General features: G+C 43.6%; 1 pseudogene; it reads left to right on the forward strand.

The window, feature by feature from the left end:
* Positions 1-19,746, forward strand: part of LOC135542932 (receptor tyrosine-protein kinase erbB-4-like) — a 235,145-nt pseudogene that overhangs the window by 186,817 nt on the left and 28,582 nt on the right.

A 19,746-nucleotide genomic window follows, 5' to 3' on the forward strand; every position in this document is an offset into this window, starting at 1 on the left:
TTGTTCCCGAGCCACTTAGTTATCACTTTTGCCTTATGTCAAGGTGCTGCATCATGCTGGAAAAGGCATTGTTCGTAATCAAACTGTTCCTGGATGGTTGGGAGAAGTTGGCACCATTCTTTATTCATGGCTGTGTTCTCAGCCACTCCCTTGGCTGAGAAGCAACCCCACACATGAATGGTCTCAGGATGATGCTCTACTGTTGGCATGACACAGGACTGATGGTAGCACTCACCTTGTCTTCCCCAGACAATATTTTCTCCAGATGCCCCAAACAATCAGAAAGGGGATTCATCAGAGAAAATGACTTTACCCCAGTCCTCAGCAGTCCAATCCCTGTACCTTTTGCAGTATATCAGTCTGTCCCTGATGTTTTTCCTGGAGAGAAGTGGCTTCTTTGCTGCCCTTCTTGACACTAGGCCATCCTCCAAAAGTCTTTGTCAGGATTTGGCCAGGGTTGTTCCGGGTTTTGGTCACTAGATGCCCCCATTGTGCTTTTTGACCTTGTGTTTTTTCCCTTGTTCCGCATTATTATTTGCACCTGTGCCTCGTTTCCCCTGATTGTATTTAAACCCTTAGTTTCCCTCAGTTCTGTGCTCTGTGTTTGTATGTTAGCACCCAGCCCTAGTGTTCTGTGTATTCTTGTCGATTCCGGTGGATGCTCTTGTGGAATTCTGTTTTTGTTTTTGAGGATCTCTTAAGGTTTTTTTGTGCTATTCCTACCACCTTTTGGATTTACTATTTTTGTATTGAAGGACTTCTCCTTTTTACTTTATTAAATACACCGTCTTAAGTACTGCTGTGTCTGCCTCATCTTCTGGGTTCTGCTGACTATTCGTGGCTCAGTTGGTTAAGTGACTGTTTCTCACTCCGGAGACCCAGGTTCGTAACCGGGTCCTGACAGTCTTCACCTCAATGTGCGTGCAGATGCACTCACACCTGCCTGCTGCCATTCCTGAGCAAGCTCTGTACTGGTGATGCCCTGATCCCACAGCTGAATCATCTTTAGGAGACGGTCCCGGCGCATGCTGGACTTTCTTGGGCGCCCTGAAGCCTTCTTCACAACAATTGAACCGCTCTCCTTGAAGTTCTTGATGATCCGATATATGGTTGATTTAGGTGCAATCTTACTGGCAGCAATATCCTTGCCTGTGAATCCCTTTTTGTGCAAAGCAATGATGATGGCACGTATTTCCTTGCAGGTAACCATGGTTGACAGAGGAAGAACAATGCTTCCAAGCACCACCCTCATTTTGAAGCTTCCAGGCTGTTATTCAAACTCAATCAGCATGACAGAGTGATCTCCAGCCTTGTCCTTGTCAACACTCACACCTGTGTTAACGAGATAATCACTGACATGATGTCAGCTGGTCCTTTTGTGGCAGGGCTGAAATGCAGTGGAAATGTTTTTGGGGGATTCAGTTCATTTGCATGGCAAAGAGGGACTTTGCAATTAATTGCAATTCATCTGATCACTCTTCATAACATTCTGAAGTATATGCAAATTGCCATCATACAAACTGAGGCAGCAGACTTTGTGAAAATATATATTTGTGTCATTCTCAAAACCTTTGGCCACGACTGTAGTCAAACTGATTGGCTTCTGGTTTTAAAAACTAGGCCTCTTTAACTCTCCATCTCTGTGCCTTTGCCTTTCTAAATGAGAGTCAAGTTAATTCTCACACTGAAAGGCCAGCGAATAAAAGAACAGGGAGAAAGAGGGAAAAAATCCTTTGCTCTCGTGGCCGCGGGGGAACGGAGGGAGGAGGATTAGAAAACCTTGAAAGTGTTTAATTAAAAAAGTTGTTCTCGTGAATTGGCCGTGTGGCGTCAGGTTCGCCTCTGGTGCAGGCACCACTCGACCTGAAAGAGCCTCAGTCCTGCCAAATTCCTGCTAAAATGCTGCTAATCCCCATCAGCGTTTCTCCCTGAAGACAGTGGTTTGCGTTTGGCGTATACGCCCCAACCAACTGCAACGCACAAGGAAAACCAACGAGAAGGAACCAGCGGAATGAATGGAAAGGATCGTTCAATTCAGCGGGGAACAACCGCCGTGGAAGCTTCCTTTGTCTTCCGTGATACTCCTCCATTTTTCTCTGAACAAAAGACAGTCTTCTTCCACCACCCAGCCTTTTCAAAGGATTCCTCTGCACACTGCTTCCTGAGAAACAAAACTCATTTAGTTTAAAAAAGAGGAGAGAGAATTGGAGGAGAGGAGGGTGGAGAGGGGAGGGTGGAGCTGGGAGGAAGGGAGGTGGTTGGATGGAGGAGGGAGGAGTGCGGGAGGAAGGAGGAGGGTGGAGGAAGAAGGGCAGAGAGAGGGTGGAGGGAGGAGGGCAGAGAGAGGGAGGAGGGTAGAGGGTGGAGGGAGGAGTGGAGAGGGAGGAGGGTGGAGAGGGAGGAGGGGCGGGAGTAAGGAGGAGGGTGGAGGGGGAGGAGGGTGGAGGGGAAGGAGGAGGGCGGGAGGAGGAAGGAGGGAGGGTGGAGGGTGGAGGATGGAGGGAAGGGAGGAGGGTGGGAGGAGGAGGTGGAGGGAGGAGGGTGGAGGGTGAAGGAGGTGGAGGGAGGATGGAGTATAGAGAAGGGTTGTCTACTGCCACACTGCCCTTTGGTGTGGTGGCACGCTGCTCTGTGTCCAATTGAACATGCTATTTTTATATGTACTGGCAATTTATCTGGACTGATGCTTGATCTGATGATTGGAACAGGGCGTAGAATAAAGACTTACTCTATGTGTCTCAAATGACACCCTATCCCCTATATCGTGCACTATTTTAGACCAGGGCCCATAGGGATCTGGTCCAAAGTAGTGTACTATATAGGGTGTTATTTGGGACTGAGACACAGCCATGATTCCTCATCATATCTGACCCCTTTCTCCAACTCATCACATCCCCTCTAATAATATACAGTATTCTGATTCCTCATCATATCTGACCCTTTCTCCAACTCATCACATCCCCTCTAATGACTCTACAATATCACGCATGCTGAATTCCAAATCAACCTCTAGCCTACTACTCCCTAGTCCCCGCTGTAGATCTCTAGAGGAGATTAGATTGGACGTTTTCACCACCTAGCCAATCAGAAGGCAATGTGAAGCCATTACCCATAATGTTTATACAGTATATAGCCAATCTTCTCAGATATACAGGAGTGGGCTAGGGTCGATTTAGAATTGAGCAGTTGAGTAGCATTATAGAGCCATGATAAACCATTTCCCCGACTGCAAGACAGTTACAACATGACCTGAACACATCTAACTGCTTCCATAGGCCCAGCATTTCCTTGCTGAGAGAAAGTAGGGCCTACCTGTTTGTGTACTGTACTGTATCCCTCCACTCTGCTGAGTCTTGGTCCCAGTTGGATCAACAATCTCTCACATCTGAAAAGTATACTATCGACAGCCAGCCCCATATTCACCGACACCATCCTTCAAAGCATTATCTGATGGTGGTGCTGATGTGGACACGAACAGCGGGGTGTCGATATCCCTTCCCCTCCTCCTCTCCTCTCTTCCCCTCTCCTCCCCTCCTCCTCTCCTCTCTTCCCCTCCTCTTCTTTCTTCTCCTCCCCTGCTCCCCTCTTCTCTTCCCCTCCCCTCCTCCGCTTCTATCCCTTCTCCTCTCCTCCTCTCCACTCCTCTTCCCATTGTGGCCTTCGGTTTTTGTGGGTGTGTGTCTCAGTCATATGATTAGAAACACACACACACACACACACACACACACACAGACACTATTGACTCTGCTAAGCCTGTTACTATATCAGGACGTAAGCCTTGACATATTGACTCTGCTAAGCCTGTTACTATATCAGACATATTGACTCTGCTAAGCCTGTTACTATATCAGGCGTATTGACTCTGCTAAGCCTGTTACTATATCAGACGTATTGACTCTGCTAAGCCTGTTACTATATCAGACATATTGACTCTGCTAAGCCTGTTACTATATCAGACATATTGACTCTGCTAAGCCTGTTACTATATCAGACATATTGACTCTGCTAAGCCTGTTACTATATCAGGCGTTGATTGACTCAGACATGCTAAGCCTGTTACTATATCAGACATATTGACTATTTACTATATCACACTCTGCTAAGCCTGTTACTATATCAGACATATTGACTCTGCTAAGCCTGTTACTATAACAGGACGTATTTACTATATCAGATTGACTCTGCTAAGCCTGTTACTATATCAGACATATTGACTCTGCTAAGCCTGTTACTATATCAGACGTATTGACTCTGCTAAGCCTGTTACTATATCAGACATATTGACTCTGCTAAGCCTGTTACTATATCAGACATATTGACTCTGCTAAGCCTGTTACTATATCAGACATATTGACTCTGCTAAGCCTGTTACTATATCAGACATATTGACTATTGACTCTCTGCTAAGCCTGTTACTATATCAGACATATTGACTCTGCTAAGCCTGTTACTATATCAGACTATATCAGACATGACTCTGCTAAGCCTGTTACTATATCAGGCCTGCTAATCTCTCTGTTAAGCCAGTTTTCTCTCTCTCTCTCTCTTTCTCTCTCTCTCTCTCTCTCTGTCTCTGTCGCTCTCGCTCTTTCTCTCTCTGTCGCTCTCTCTCTCTCTCTCTCTCTCTCTCTCTCTCTCTCTCTCTCTGTCTCTGTCGCTCTCTCTCTTTCTCTCTCTCTCTCTCTCTCTCTCTCTCTCTCTCTCTCCTTTAGAGATGTGCGTGAGTTTACCAATGGTTCAGTATGTCTGGAGTGTGACAGCCAGTGTGAGAAATCTCAGGACAAGACCATGACCTGCCTTGGAACGGTAAGTAGAATGATCACCACGGCAATATACGGCAACTGTCATCGGTGTTCCACCGAGCCCTGAACCTGTTCTTTGGGTGCAGGTTGACGTTTATTGTCATGAATCTTGTCCTGGAGGCAGAACTGAGCGATTTCCCCTTAGATGAGCCAGCTGCAAAGTCAAAATTGGCTATATTGTAAAAATGTATGAAAACAAAAAATGTATGAAAAGCTTCTCGGTCTTAATTTAAGGTTAGGTTTAGGCATTAAGGTTAGCAGTAAGGTTAGGGTTAAGGTTAGGGTTAGGCATTAGGGTTAGCAGTAAGGTTAGGGTTAAGGTTAAGGTTAGGTTTAAAATCAGACTTTATGACTTTGTGGCTGTGCCAGATCGTGACCAGTCTGCAGAGCTGCATCCAGAAATTAAAATGACTAACCTGCCCTTTGGGTCTGCTGATGTCACATCCTGTCTGGAGAGTTTGACTTTCAGGAGTTCGAGTCTACTGTACTGTTAGGCCACTGAGTTTTTCCTGACTAAACAACGTAACCAACTGTTATGTGAACTGATCAGGGAGATGTTCCTGAACGCCTCAAATGCCACATTCCAGATAAATAAAGTACCACGTCAGCTACGAAGGTAAAACACATTCCAGATAAATAAAGTACCACGTCAGCTACGAAGGTAAAACACATTCCAGATAAATAAAGTACCACGTCAGCTACGAAGGTAAAACACATTTCCAGATAAATAAAGTACCACGTCAGCTACGAAGGTAAAACACATTCCAGATAAATAAAGTACCACGTCAGCTACGAAGGTAAAACACATTCCAGATAAATAAAGTACCACGTCAGCTACGAAGGTAAAACACATTCCAGATAAATAAAGTACCACGTCAGCTACGAAGGTAAAACACATTCCAGATAAATAAAGTACCACGTCAGCTACGAAGGTAAAACACATTCCAGATAAATAAAGTACCACGTCAGCTACGAAGGTAAAACACATTCCAGATAAATAAAGTACCACGTCAGCTACGAAGGTAAAACATTCCAGATAAATAAAGTACCACGTCTAAGGTAAAACACATTCCAGATAAATAAAGTACCCGTCAGCTACGAAGGTAAAACACATTCCAGATAAATAAAGTACCACGTCAGCTACGAAGGTAAAACACATTCCAGATAAATAAAGTACCACGTCAGCTACGAAGGTAAAACACATTCCAGATAAATAAAGTACCACGTCAGCTACGAAGGTAAAACACATTCCAGATAAATAAAGTACCACGTCAGCTACGAAGGTAAAACACATTCCAGATAAATAAAGTACCACGTCAGCTACGAAGGTAAAACACATTCCAGATAAATAAAGTACCACGTCAGCTACGAAGGTAAAACACATTCCAGATAAATAAAGTACCAGTACCACATTCCAGATAAATAAAGCTACGAAGGTAAAACACATTCCAGATAAATAAAGTACCACGTCAGCTACGAAGGTAAAACACATTCCAGATAAATAAAGTACCACGTCAGCTACGAAGGTAAAACACATTCCAGATAAATAAAGTACCACGTCAGCTACGAAGGTAAAACACATTCCAGATAAATAAAGTACCACGTCAGCTACGAAGGTAAAACACATTCCAGATAAATAAAGTACCACGTCAGCTACGAAGGTAAAACACATTCCAGATAAATAAAGTACCACGTCAGCTACGAAGGTAAAACACATTCCAGATAAATAAAGTACCACGTCAGCTACGAAGGTAAAACACATTCCAGATAAATAAAGTACCACGTCAGCTACGAAGGTAAAACACATTCCAGATAAATAAAGTACCCGTGGCTACGAAGGTAAACCACATTCCAGATAAATAAAGTACCACGTCAGCTACGAAGGTAAAACACAATCCAGATAAATAAAGTACCATGTCAGCTATGAATTAAAACACATTCCAGATAAATAAAGTACCACGTCAGCTACGAAGGTAAAACACATTCCAGATCAATAAAGTACCACGTCAGCTACGAAGATAAATAAAGTAACACACATTCCAGATAAATAAAGTACCACGTCAGCTACGAAGGTAAAACACATTCCAGATAAATAAAGTACCACGTCAGCTACGAAGGTAAAACATTTCAGATAAATAAAGTACCAGCTACGGTAAATTCCAATAAATAAAGTACCACGTCAGCTACGAAGGTAAAACACATTCCAGATAAATAAAGTACCACGTCAGCTACGAAGGTAACACACATTCCAGATAAATAAAGTACCCGTCAGCTACGAAGGTAAAACACATTCCAGATAAATAAAGTACCACGTCAGCTACGAAGGTAAAACACATTCCAGATAAATAAAGTACCACGTCAGCCTACGAAGGTAAAACACATTCCAGATAAATAAAGTACCACGTCAGCTACGAAGGTAAAACACATTCCAGATAAATAAAGTACCACGTCAGCTACGAAGGTAAAACACATTCCAGATAAATAAAGTACCACGTCAGCTACGAAGGTAAAACACATTTCCAGATAAATAAAGTACCACGTCAGCTACGAAGGTAAAACCCATTCCAGAAGGATAGGTGTTTTTGACAGCCTCTGACCTTCCACAGAGAACGCACCCCTCAGAAGTCCCTCATCCATTCCCACCTGCCCTCTTCTAAATGCTAGAATTTCCCTTAAAATGCCACCCGGTTGGAAAAAACCCTTGAACCCCCCCCTCTCTCTCAGCCTGGAACTATAACAACCCAAGGTTGGTTTAAATCACCTCCCTGCCATGTCGGGGGACTCTAGTCTTGTTTTATATGTGGCGTAGGGACAGTGGTGTATAACTCTCCATGGTTTAGGGCTCATGATATATCCAGCTGTCATGGAGACCCTTTTTTATAGGCCCCTGTTAAAGCCCTATTGGTGGAATTTGATACTTGTGTAAAGAACCCCCGGGGGAGGACAGGGAGGAGTGGAGGACAATAGTCTCTATGACGGTGCTGTGATACGCAGTGTTTCACCGTGTCTTGCAGTGTCTCCTGCAGTCCAGTCAGAAGTAAATAACACAGGTGTCAATCATCAGATGTATGCATGCACAGGCACACGCACACACACACACACACATACACACACACACACACACACAGTCAGACTTAGACACACACACACTTGACACAACTCACAGGAGATACATTGATGGGGAGGGATTACAGCTGTCGTTTTGTCAGACCTGAAAGTGAAAGGCTGTCTATCAACCACCAAATACACATCATTTACCGTACATGAGGTGTCCAAGCCCACAGTAAAAGTTTCAACACAGCAGCAGCACATGCATCCACAGGCCATCTCTCTCTATACGTCTCTCACACATCTCTCCATGTGGGATATCTGCTGTCTGAATCCATCCGGATGCTTGTTCAGGGAGAACTGTGTAGTGCTGATATGTGGTCAATGGATTTCCTCTTCCTCTTCTATCCCATCTCCTTTACTCAGACCTGAGGGGCTCCTCTTCCTCTTCTATCCATCTCCTTTACTTACTCCTTCTCATCCTCCTCTTCCTCTTCTAATCCCACAGTAAAAGTTCCTCTTCACCACAGCAGCCACATGCATCCACAGACCCATCTCTCTATCTATCTCTACTCTTCCTTCATCTCCTCCATGTGTTTATATCTGCTGTCTGAATCCATCCCATGCTTGTTCAGAAGTGTGAACTGTGTTGACGTCCTCTTGATCTTCTATCAATGGCTCTTCCTCCTTCCTCTTCTATCCATCTCCTTTACTTCCTCCTGCTCATCCTCTTCCTCTTCTATCCATCTCCTTTACTTACTCCTTCTCATCCTCCTCTTCCTCTTCTATTCATCTCCTTTACTTCCTCCTTCTCATCTTCCTCTTCATCTTCTATCCATCTCCTTTACTTCATCCTTCTCATCCTCCTCTTCATCTTCTATCCATCTACTTTACTTCCTCCTTCTCATCCTCCTCTTCATCTTCTATCCATCTCCTTTACTTCCTCCTTCTCATCCTCCTCTTCATCTTCTATCCATCTCCTTTACTTCCTCCTCCTCCTTCTCCTCCTTCTCCTCCTCCTCCTCCTTCTCCTCCTCCTTCTCCTTCTCCTTCTCCTTCTCCTTCTCCTTCTCCTTCTCCTTCTCCTTCTCCTCCTCCTTCTCTCCTCTTCCATCTCTCCTCTCTCTCTGCCTCTCTCAGGGTCCAGATCAATGTGTGACCTGTCTCCACTCCAAAGATGGGCCCAACTGTGTGGAAAAGTGCCCCGACGGCCTCCAAGGCACCAACAGCTTCATCTTCAAATACGCCGAGGCCAACAACGAGTGTCACCCCTGCCACGCCAACTGCACCCAGGGGTACGAGGAGAGAGAGAGAGAGAGAGAGAGAGAGAGAGAGAGAGAGAGAGAGAGAGAGAGAGAGAGAGAGAATTCAATTCAATTCAAGGGCTTTATTGGCATGCGAAAATATGTGTTAACATAGCCAAAGCAAGTAAGTAGATGATATATAAAGTGAATATATAAAGTGAAATAAACAATAAAAATTAACAGTAAACATCACACATACAGAAGTTTCAAAACAATAAATACATTACAAATGTCATATTATATATATACAGTGTTTTAACAATGTACAAATGGCAAAGGACTATCTCTCTCTCTCTCTCTCTCTCTCTCAATTCAATTAAATTCAAAGGGCTTCATTGGCATGGGAAACATTGTCATAGCAAGTGAAATTGATGATAAACAAAAGTGAAATGAACAATCAGAAAAGAACAGTAAACATTACACAGAAGTTCCAAAAGAATAAAGACATTACAAATGTCATATTATGTCAATATACAGTGTTGTAACGATGTCTGAATAGTTAAAGTATAAAATGGAAAATAAATAAGCATAAATATGGGTTGTATTTACAATGGTGTTTGTTCTTCACTGGTTGCCCTTTTCTTGTGGCAACAGGTCACAAATCCTGCTGCTGTGATGTCACACTGTGGAATTTCACCCAGTAGATAAAGGGAGTTTATCAAAATTGGATTTGTTTTCAAATTCTTTGTTGGTCTGCGTAATCCGAGGGAAATATGTGTCTCTAATACACTCATACATTGGGCAGGAGGTTAGGAAGTGCAGCTCAGTTTCCACCTCATTTTGTGGGCAGTGTGCACATGGCCTGTTTCCTCTTGAGAGCCATGTCTGCCTACGGCGGCCTTTCTCAATAGCAAGGCTATGCTCACTGAGTCTGTACATAGTCAAAGCTTTCCTTAAGTTTGGATCAGTCACAGGGGTCAGGTATTCTGCCACTGTGTACTCTCTGTTTAGGGCCAAATAGCATTCTAGTTTGCTCTGTTTTTTTGTTAATTCTTTCCAATGATTTGGTTGGGTCTAATTGTGCTGCTGTCCTGGGGGTCTGTATGTGTTTGTGAACAGAGCCCCGGGACCAGCTCGCCTAAGGGACTCTTCTCCAGGTTCATCTCTCTGTAGGTGATGGAAGGTTTTGGAATCGCTTCCTTTTAGGTGGTTGTAGAATTGAATAATTAACGGGTATCGTCCTAATTCTGCTCTGCATTATTTGGTGTTTTGTGTTGTACACAGAGGATATTATTTCACAATTCTGCATGCAGAGTCACAATTTGGTGTTGGTCCCATTTAGTCAATTCTTGGTTGGTGAGGTTCTATAACTGATTCACTTGTTTTTTTCCAGATCCTCATTGGGATGTCAAATTATATGTTCCTTTTGATGGCATAGAAGGACCTTCTTGGCTTGTCTCTCAGATCATTCACAGCTTTGTGGAAGTTACTTGTGGTGCTGATGTTTAGGCCGAGGTATGTACAGTGGGGCAAAAAAGTATTTAGTCAGCCACCAATTGTGCAAGTTCTCCCACTTAAAAAGATGAGAGAGGCCTGTAATTTTCATCATAGGTACACTTCAACTATGCCAGACAAAATGAAAAAAAAAATCCAGAAAATCACATTGTAGGGTTTTTAATTAGTTTATTTGCAAATTATAGTGGAAAGTAAATATTTGGTCACCTACAAACAAGCAAGATTTCTGGCTCTCACAGACCGGTAACTTCTTCTTTAAGAGGCTCCTCTGTCCTCCACTCGTTACCTGTATTAATGGCACCTGTTTGAACTTGTTATCAGTATAAAATACACCTGCCCACAACCCCAAACAGTCACACTCCAAACTCCACTATGGCCTAGACCAAAGAGGTCGGGTGCTGCAGGCTCTTCTAGTGCCCTCACAAAGTCATTATATACACTGAGTATTCAAAACATTAAGAACACCTGCTCTTTCCATGACATAGACTGACCAGGTGAATCCAGGTGAAAGCTATGATCCTTTATTGATGTTACCTGTTAAATCCACTTCAATCAGTGTAGATGAAGGTGAGGAGACAGGTTAAATGATTTGTTTTAAGACAATTGAGACATTGATATTGTATGTGTGCCAGTCTGAGGGTTAAAGACGTTTAAGTGCCTTTGAATGGGGATATGGTGATACAGTGGCTTGTGGAAGTATTCACCCTACTTGGTATTTTTTCTGTTTGTTTCCTTACAACCTGGAATTAAAATAGATTTTTGCATTTGATTTGCACAACATGTTTTGAAGGTGCAAACTATTTTTCATTGTGAAACAAACAACAAATAATGAAAAATTGAGCTTAACTATTCACCCCCCCCCCCCCCCCCCAAAGTTAATACTTTGTAATGGCACCTTTTGCAGCAATTATAGTTGTAAGTCTCTTGGGGAATGTCTCTATAAGCTTGGCCACTGGGATTTTTACTCATTCTTCAGGGCTGACCGGCTCCAGCTCCTTCAAGTTGGGTGGGTTCTGCTGGTGTACAGCAATCTTTAAGTTATACTACAGATTCTCAATTGGATTGAGGTCTGGACTTTGACTAGGCCATTCCAAGACATTTAAATTACTCAAGTGTTGCTTGAGCAGTATGCTCAGGTTCATTGTCCTGCTGGAAGGTGAACCTCCATCCCAGTCTCAAATCTCTGGAAGACTGAAACAGGTTTCCATCAAGAATTTCCCTGTATTTAGCACCATCCCTCATTCCTTCAATTCTGACCAGTTTCCCAGCCCCTGCCGCTGAAAAACACCCCACAGCATGATGCTGCCACTACCGTGCTCGACTGTGGGGATGGTGTTCTCCAAAAGGCATGTGGGAGACCCCGAGAAATGTGTTTGCTATTTTTTTTCTTTAAGCAATGTTTTTTTTCTGGCCACTCTTCCCTAAAGCCCAGCTCTGTGGAGTGTTTGGCTTAACGGGGTCCAATGGACAGATACTCCAACCTCTGCTATGGAGCTTTGCAACTCCTTCAGGGTTATCTTTGGTCTCTTTGTTGCCTCTCTGATTAATGCCCTCCTTTGCCTGGTCCATGAGTTTTGGTGGGCGGCCCTCTCTTGGCAGGTTTGTTGTGGTGCCATATCCTTTCCATTCTTTAATAATGGATTTAATGGTGCCCATGTTCAAAGTTTCGGATATTTTTTTATAACCCAACCCTGATCTATGCTTCCCCACAACTTTGTCCCTGACCTGTATGGAGAGCTCCTTGGTCTTCATGGTGCCGCTTGCTTGGTGGTGCCACTTGATTAGTGGTGTTGCAGACTCTGGGGCCTTTCAGAACAGATGTATATATACTGAGATCATGTGACAGATCATGTGACACTTAGATTGCGCACAGGTCAACTTTATTTAACTAGTTTCCTAGGAACCAATATGTGACATCTGAAGGTAATTGGTTGCACCAGATCTTATTTGGGGGCTTCATAGCAAAGGGGGTCTTAGAACAAAGGAGATGCAGCAAAGGTCTACATTCACACTGCATGTAATGGCAGAATTCAACTGAAGAAACGTGATACACACCCCACATTAGATCTAGTAGGAATGCTGATCTAGAATCAGAACCACACCAGGCCATATAATCGTATTTATTACACTGATCTAGAATCAGAACCACACAAGTCAATATAATCATATTTATTAAACTGATCTAGAATCAGAACATAATATAATCATATTTATTAAACTGTAGAATCAGAACCACACCAGTCCTATTTATTACACTGATCTAGAATCAGAACCACACCAGTCCATATAATCATATTTATTACACTGACCTAGAATCAGAACCACACCCGTCCATATAATCATATTTATTAAACTGATCTAGAATCAGAACCACACCAGTCCATATAATCTTATTTATTACACTGATATAGAATCAGAACCACACCAGTCCATATAATCATATTTATTAAACTGATCTAGAATCAGAACCACACCAGTCCATATAATCATATTTATTACACTGATCTAGAATCAGAACCACACCAGTCCATATAATCATATTTATTAAACTGATCTAGAATCAGAACCACACTAGTCCATATAATCATATTTATTAAACTGATCTAGAATCAGAACCACACCAGTCCATATAATCATATTTATTACACTGATTCTAGAATCAGAACCACATTAGTCCATATAGTAATATTTATTAAACTGATTCTAGAATCAGAACCACATTAGTCCATATAGTAATATTTATTAAACTGATTCTAGAATCAGAACCACATTAGTCCATATAGTAATATTTATTAAACTGATTCTAGAATCAGAACCACATTAGTCCATATAGTAATATTTATTAAACTGATTCTAGAATCAGAACCACATTAGTCCATATAATCATATTTATTCAACTAATTGTAGAATCAAATCAAATGTATTTATAAAGCCCTTCGTACATCAGCTGATATCTCAAAGTGCTGTACAGAAACCCAGCCTAAAACCCCAAACAGCAAGCAATGCAGGTGTAGAAGCACGGTGGCTAGGAAAAACTCCCTAGAAAGGCCAAAACCTAGGAAGAAACCTAGAGAGGAACCAGGCTATAAGGGGTGGCCAGTCCTCTTCTGGCTGTGCTGGGTGGAGATTATAACAGAACATGGCCAAGATGTTCAAATGTTAATAGATGGCCAGCAGGGTCAAATAATAATAATCACAGTAGTTGTCGAAGGTGCAGCAAGTCAGCACCTCAGGAGTAAATGTCAGTTTGCTTTTCATAGCCGATCATTGATAGCATCTCTACCGCTCCTGCTGTCTCTAGAGAGTTGAAAACAGCAGGTCTGGGATAGGTATCAGAACCACACCAGTCCATATAATCATATTTATTATGAGCTAAATTACTAAACTGATTCTAGGTCAGCAGTCGTACTCCAGATGCCTCTCTGATACATACATGGGTGGTCTGAGACTTGCTGTCTTTGGTGTGTGACTAAACTAGCTGATCAATCCGGATGTTTACAAACGTGGCACACTAGAGGAATTATCATATCACAAACAGCAACGAGCCATAGATGGGATACACTAATTGTCTGCTAATTAGCTGTTGGGTGCCGTTTCTTCATTTCTGGAGCGAGGCAGACTTTGAATGGGATTCCAAGGCAGCTCCTCTTAATTAGCTGTTTAATTTGCTCTGTCTCAGACTCTGACTGTCTTTGTGTCGGAGGCTGATCACAATCCTCTTGAAATGTGTTATAGACAATGAGAGAGAAGCCCAATGGCCTTGTTTTAATCAGTCTGCCTGCCTGTCTGCCTGTCTGTCTGTCTGTCTGTCTGTCTGTCTGTCTGTCTGTCTGTCTGTGTGTTTTCTGTCCTCCTGTAGTCTGTATCCATCTGTATCATACCTCTCAGTAGCTGGTCAGGACTTCATACCCTAGTTATGTCTCTCTTATTAATAAGTAGGTTGACTGTCTTGGACCGTTGAGCTATGTTCACGTATTGCTTGTTATGTTCACTCAATAATGACTTTCATCAATCAGCTATTAGAAGTGCTTATCAATTGGTTATTAATGTTTATGTGTGATGGAATTTGTTCATAGTATGTGCACACTTTGTAAAGAGTTGGTGGATGCTTTTTGTTGAGGTTACTGAAGTGTTTCTGTAAGCTGACTACTGATGATTCTCTCCTCAGCTGCGTTGGGCCTCGGCTCCAAGACTGTGTTGGAATGATGGACAGGTAAGATGATCATCACAGTGTCCGCTGGGCTTTCACTGCTTTGACATCAGGCTCAGTCTTTATCACTAGAACCTCTCTCTTTATTCTCGCTATCGCTCTCTGACTCACTGTCTCAGGTTTCACCTCTCTCTCTCTAGGCTCCTCTAGGCTCCTTCGCCCATGAGCATCTCTCTCTCTCGCTCTCTCTTTCTCTCTCTCTCTCTCTCTTTCTCTCTTTCTCTCTTTCTCTCTCACTCTCTATCAATTAATTATCTCCCCCCTCTCTCTCTCTCCCCCTCTCTCTCTCTCTCCCTCTCTCTTTCTCTGTCTCTCTCCTTCTCTGTTCTCCAATCATTTAAACTCTTGCCTCTCTATCCTCAACATACTCCATAAATCTCATTATATCTGGTCTTGCCTATCTATCCTCAACATGCCCCATATATCTCATTATATCTGGTCTTGCCTATCTATCCTCAACATGCCCCATATATCTCATTATATCTGGTCTTGCCTCTCTGTAAATTTCAAGCTCCTTTTTTTGTTGACCGTAAAAACAATCAATGGTTCTGAACCCCGCTCTTTGACAACCCAGCAGAGTACCATAGTATCCACATGCTCCCGTCTGCTGCTTGGAACATGAGTCTTCCAATTGCCTCTTAATGTCTTCAATCACTAGTAGGGTTGGTTCTCTGGTCCCTGACTCAGGTGCAAAACGTTCCCCAATGCCTACCTTGGGGAACAAGGGTGTTGGGTAGCCTAAAGTGGGGGAGGGAAGAGGGAGGGAAGGATAGAGGGATAGAGAGGGGGGGAAGGAAAGAGGGAGGGAAGGATAGAGGGATAGAAGAAGAGGGGAGGGAAGGATAGAGGGATAGAGAGGGGAGGGAAGGAAAGAGGGAGGGAGGGAAGGATAGAGGATAGAGAGGGAGAGGAAGAAGAGGGAGAGGGAAGGATAGAGGGATAGAGAGGAGGGAAGGATAGAGGATAGAGAGAGGGAGGGAAGGAAGGAAAGAGGGAGGGGGAAGGATAGAGGGATAGAGGGAGGGGAAGGAAAGGGGGAGGGAAGGATAGAGGGATAGAGAGGGGGAGGGAAGGATAGAGGGAGGGAAGGAAAGAGGGGGAGGGAAGGATAGAGGAATAGAGGGAGGGGGAAGGATAGAGGATAGAGATAGAGAGGGAGGGAGGGAAGGATAGAGGGATAGAGGGGAGGGGAAGGAAAGAGGAGGGAAGTATAGAGGGATAGAGGGAGGGGGGAGGAAGAGGGAGGAAGGAAGAAGGGAGGGAAGGAAAGAGGGAGGGGAGGATAGAGGGATAGAGGAAGGGGGGAAGGAAGGGAGGGAAAGGATAGAGGGATAGAGGGGGAGGGAAGGAAATAGGGAGGGAAGGATAGAGGGATAGAGGGGAGGGGGAGGAAGAGGGAGGGAAGGATAGAGGGATAGAGGGAGGGAGGGAGGGAGGGAGGGAGGGAGGGAGGGAGGGAGGGAGGGAGGGAGGGAGGGAGGGAGGGAGGGAGGGAGGGAGGGAGGGAGGGATAGAAGGTATTAAGTGAATGTATAAGAAACCTGAGGAGGGGGTTTAAAAAATTTAAACATTTAAAGGAAAAAAACCCTGTTACAGGTATTAACAAAACCTGTTGGAGGTATTGAAAAAACCTGTTGGAGGTATTGAAAAACCCTGTTGGAGGTATTGAAAAACCCTGTTGGAGGTATTGAAAAACCCTGTTGGAGGTATTGAAAAACCCTGTTGGAGGTATTGAAAAAACCTGTTGGAGGTATTGAAAAACCCTGTTGGAGGTATTGAAAAACCCTGTTGGAGGTATTGAAAAACCCTGTTGGAGGTATTGAAAAACCCTGTTGGAGGTATTAAAAAAACTGTTGGAGGTATTACAAAACCTGTTGGAGGTATTAAAAAACTGTTGGAGGTATTAAAAAAAATGTTGGAGGTATTAAAAAAACTGTTGGAGGTATTAAAAAACTGTTGGAGGTATTAAAAAAACTGTTGGAGGTATTAAAACACTGTTGGAGGTATTAAAAACCTGTTGGAGGTATTAAAAAACTGTTGGAGGTATTAAAACACTGTTGGAGGTATTAAAAAAAACATTGCTGATTTATTAGATACAAAGGATACAAAGGCACATAGCTAAAATGAGACTCAATGGACAGAGCTGTATCTCCTCAAGATACACAGTCCTTCATTATGATTAATACTTCACAGTATTTCATTATGTATAATACTTCACAGTATTAATTATGTATAATACTTCACAGTACATCATGATGTATAATGATACACAGTACTTAATGATGTATAATGATACACAGTTATTCTTGATGTATAATGATTCACAGTACTTAATGATGTATAATGATTCATAGTACTTACTGATGTATAATGATACATAGTACTTAATGATGTATAATGATACACAGTACTTAATGATGTATAATGATACACAGTACTTAATGATGTATAATGATACACAGTACTTAATGATGTATAATGATACACAGTACTTAATGATGTATAATGATACACAGTACTTAATGATGTATAATGATACACAGTACTTAATGATGTATAATGATACCTGGTATTTAATGATGTATAATGATGGACAGTACTTAATGATGTATAATGATTCACAGTACTTAATGATGTATAATGATTCACAGTACTTAGTGATGTATAATGATTCACAGTACTTAATGATGTAACATGTACCATATGGGTCATGTGGAGGAAAGCTCATCCCCAACTCGTCTTTCACTAATAATACACTAGTGCTACACGCAAAATCAGAAATCATTCTGTCAACCATCAGACTGTCTGAATCCCAGAACAGGAACTAAGTAGTGCACTGGGCACGAAGAGGTCTGATCTCTCACTGCAGAAATTAGGCCATTTATTCTTTGTGGTTAAAACAAAAACAACTCAAAGGGTTAAGTTTAGGTCTTCATTATGAGTGGTTATTAAGGTTAGGGCTATGGTTTGGGGAAGACGGAAAACAAAATCATTCAAAACAATGTGCCGTTTCCATGAAGTGTCATCAAGTAGCCTCCCTGCTTACTAGAGAATGTGAACGGCTGTGGTGAGAACCAAGGAAGGCAAATATCGATGTCCTCAGGACCTTTTCACACATCCAGAATCGACAGCTCTTTCTTGTGACCAGCCTGCTTAGATGAGACAAGTGGAAGGGGATGTAATATCTAACTGCTTTATGTATTTTTGCAAAGCACCATGGGAGATAAAGGAGAGTGGGTTGGGTTGATCAGACCCTGGCTTTGTCCCAAATATATGACCTATACAGGGCTCAACATTTGAGGAGATCCCTATGCACCCTGATCAGAAGTAGTGCACTGTAAAGGGAAAAGGGTGGCACTAGGGAAACTTCACCTGTCTGGGATGACAGGTTGAACTGGAAGAGGTTAGATGAAGAGGGGATGATGAAGGTGTGGTGGTAGGAAGAGATGGAGGGAGGAAGAGATGGAGGGAGGGAGGAAGAGATGGAGGGAGGAAGGAGATGGAGGGAGGAAGAGATGGAGGGAGGAAGAGATGGAGGAAGGAGATAGAGGGAGGAAGAGATGAAGGGAGGAGAGATGGAGGAAGCGATGGAGGGAGGAAGAAATGGAGGGAGGAAAGATGGAGGGAGGGGGGAAGAGATGGAGGGAGATAGATTTGAAGGGAGGAAGAGATGGAGGCAGGAAGAGATGGAGGGAGGGAGGAAGAGATGGAGGGAGGAAGGAGATAGAGGGAGGAAGAGATGGAGGGAGGAAGAGATGGAGGGAGGGAGGAAGAGGTGGAGGAAGGAGATGGAGGGAGGAAGAGATGGAGGAAGGAAGAGATGGAGGAAGGAAGAGATGGAGGGAGGAGATAGAGGGAGGAGATATGGAGGGAGGAGATATGGAGGAAGAGATGGAGGGAGGAAGAGATGGAGGAAGTGATGGAGGGAGGAAAGATGAAGGGAGAAAAGATGGAGGGAGGGAGAGATGAAGGGAGGAAGAGATGGAGGGAGGAAGAGATGGAGGGAGGAAGAGATGGAGGGAGGAGATAGAGGGAGGAAAGAGATAGAGGGAGGAAAGATGAAGGGAGGAAAGATGGAGGGAGGAAGAGATGGAGGAAGAGATGGAGGGAGGTTGATATTGAGGGAGGTAGATATGGAGGAAGAGATGGAGGGAGGAAAGATGAAGGGAGGAAAGATGGAGGGAGGGAGAGATGGAGGGAGGAAGAGATGGAGGGAGGAGATAGAGGGAGGAAGGATGAAGGGAGGAAAGATGGAGAGAGGGAGAGATGGAGGGAGGAAGAGATGGAGGGAGGAGATAGAGGGAGGAAGGATGAAGGGAGGAGAGATGGAGGGAGGGAGAGATGAAGGGAGGAAGAGATGGAGGGAGGAAGAGATGGAGGGAGGAGATAGAGGGAGGAAAGATGGAGGGAGGAAGAGATGAAGAGATGAAGGGAGGAAGATATGGAGGGAGGAAGAGATGGAGGGAGGAGATAGAGGGAGGAAAGGTGGAGGGAGGAAGAGATGAAGAGATGGAGGGAGGAAGATATGGAGGGAGGAAGAGATGGAGGAAGAGATGGAGGGAGGAGATAGAGGGAGGAAAGAGATAGAGGGAGGAAAGATGAAGGGAGGAAAGATGGAGGGAGGAAGATATGGAGGGAGGAAGATATGGAGGGAGGAGATAAAGGGAGGAAAGATGAAGGGAGGAAAGATGGAGGGAGCGAGAGATGGAGGGAAGAAGAGATGGAGGGAGGAGATAGAGGGAGGAAAGAGATAGAGGGAGGAAAGATGAAGGGAGGAAAGATGGAGGGAGGAAGATATGGAGGGAGTAGAGATGGAGGGAGGAAGAGATGGAGGGAGGAGATAGAGGGAGGAAGAGATGGAGGGAGGAGAGATGGAGGAAGAGATGGAGGGAGGAGATATGGAGGGAGGAGAGATGGAGGGAGGAGA

The sequence above is a fragment of the Oncorhynchus masou genome, chromosome 7 (genome assembly GCF_036934945.1).
Source record: "Oncorhynchus masou masou isolate Uvic2021 chromosome 7, UVic_Omas_1.1, whole genome shotgun sequence".
NCBI lineage: Eukaryota > Metazoa > Chordata > Actinopteri > Salmoniformes > Salmonidae > Oncorhynchus > Oncorhynchus masou.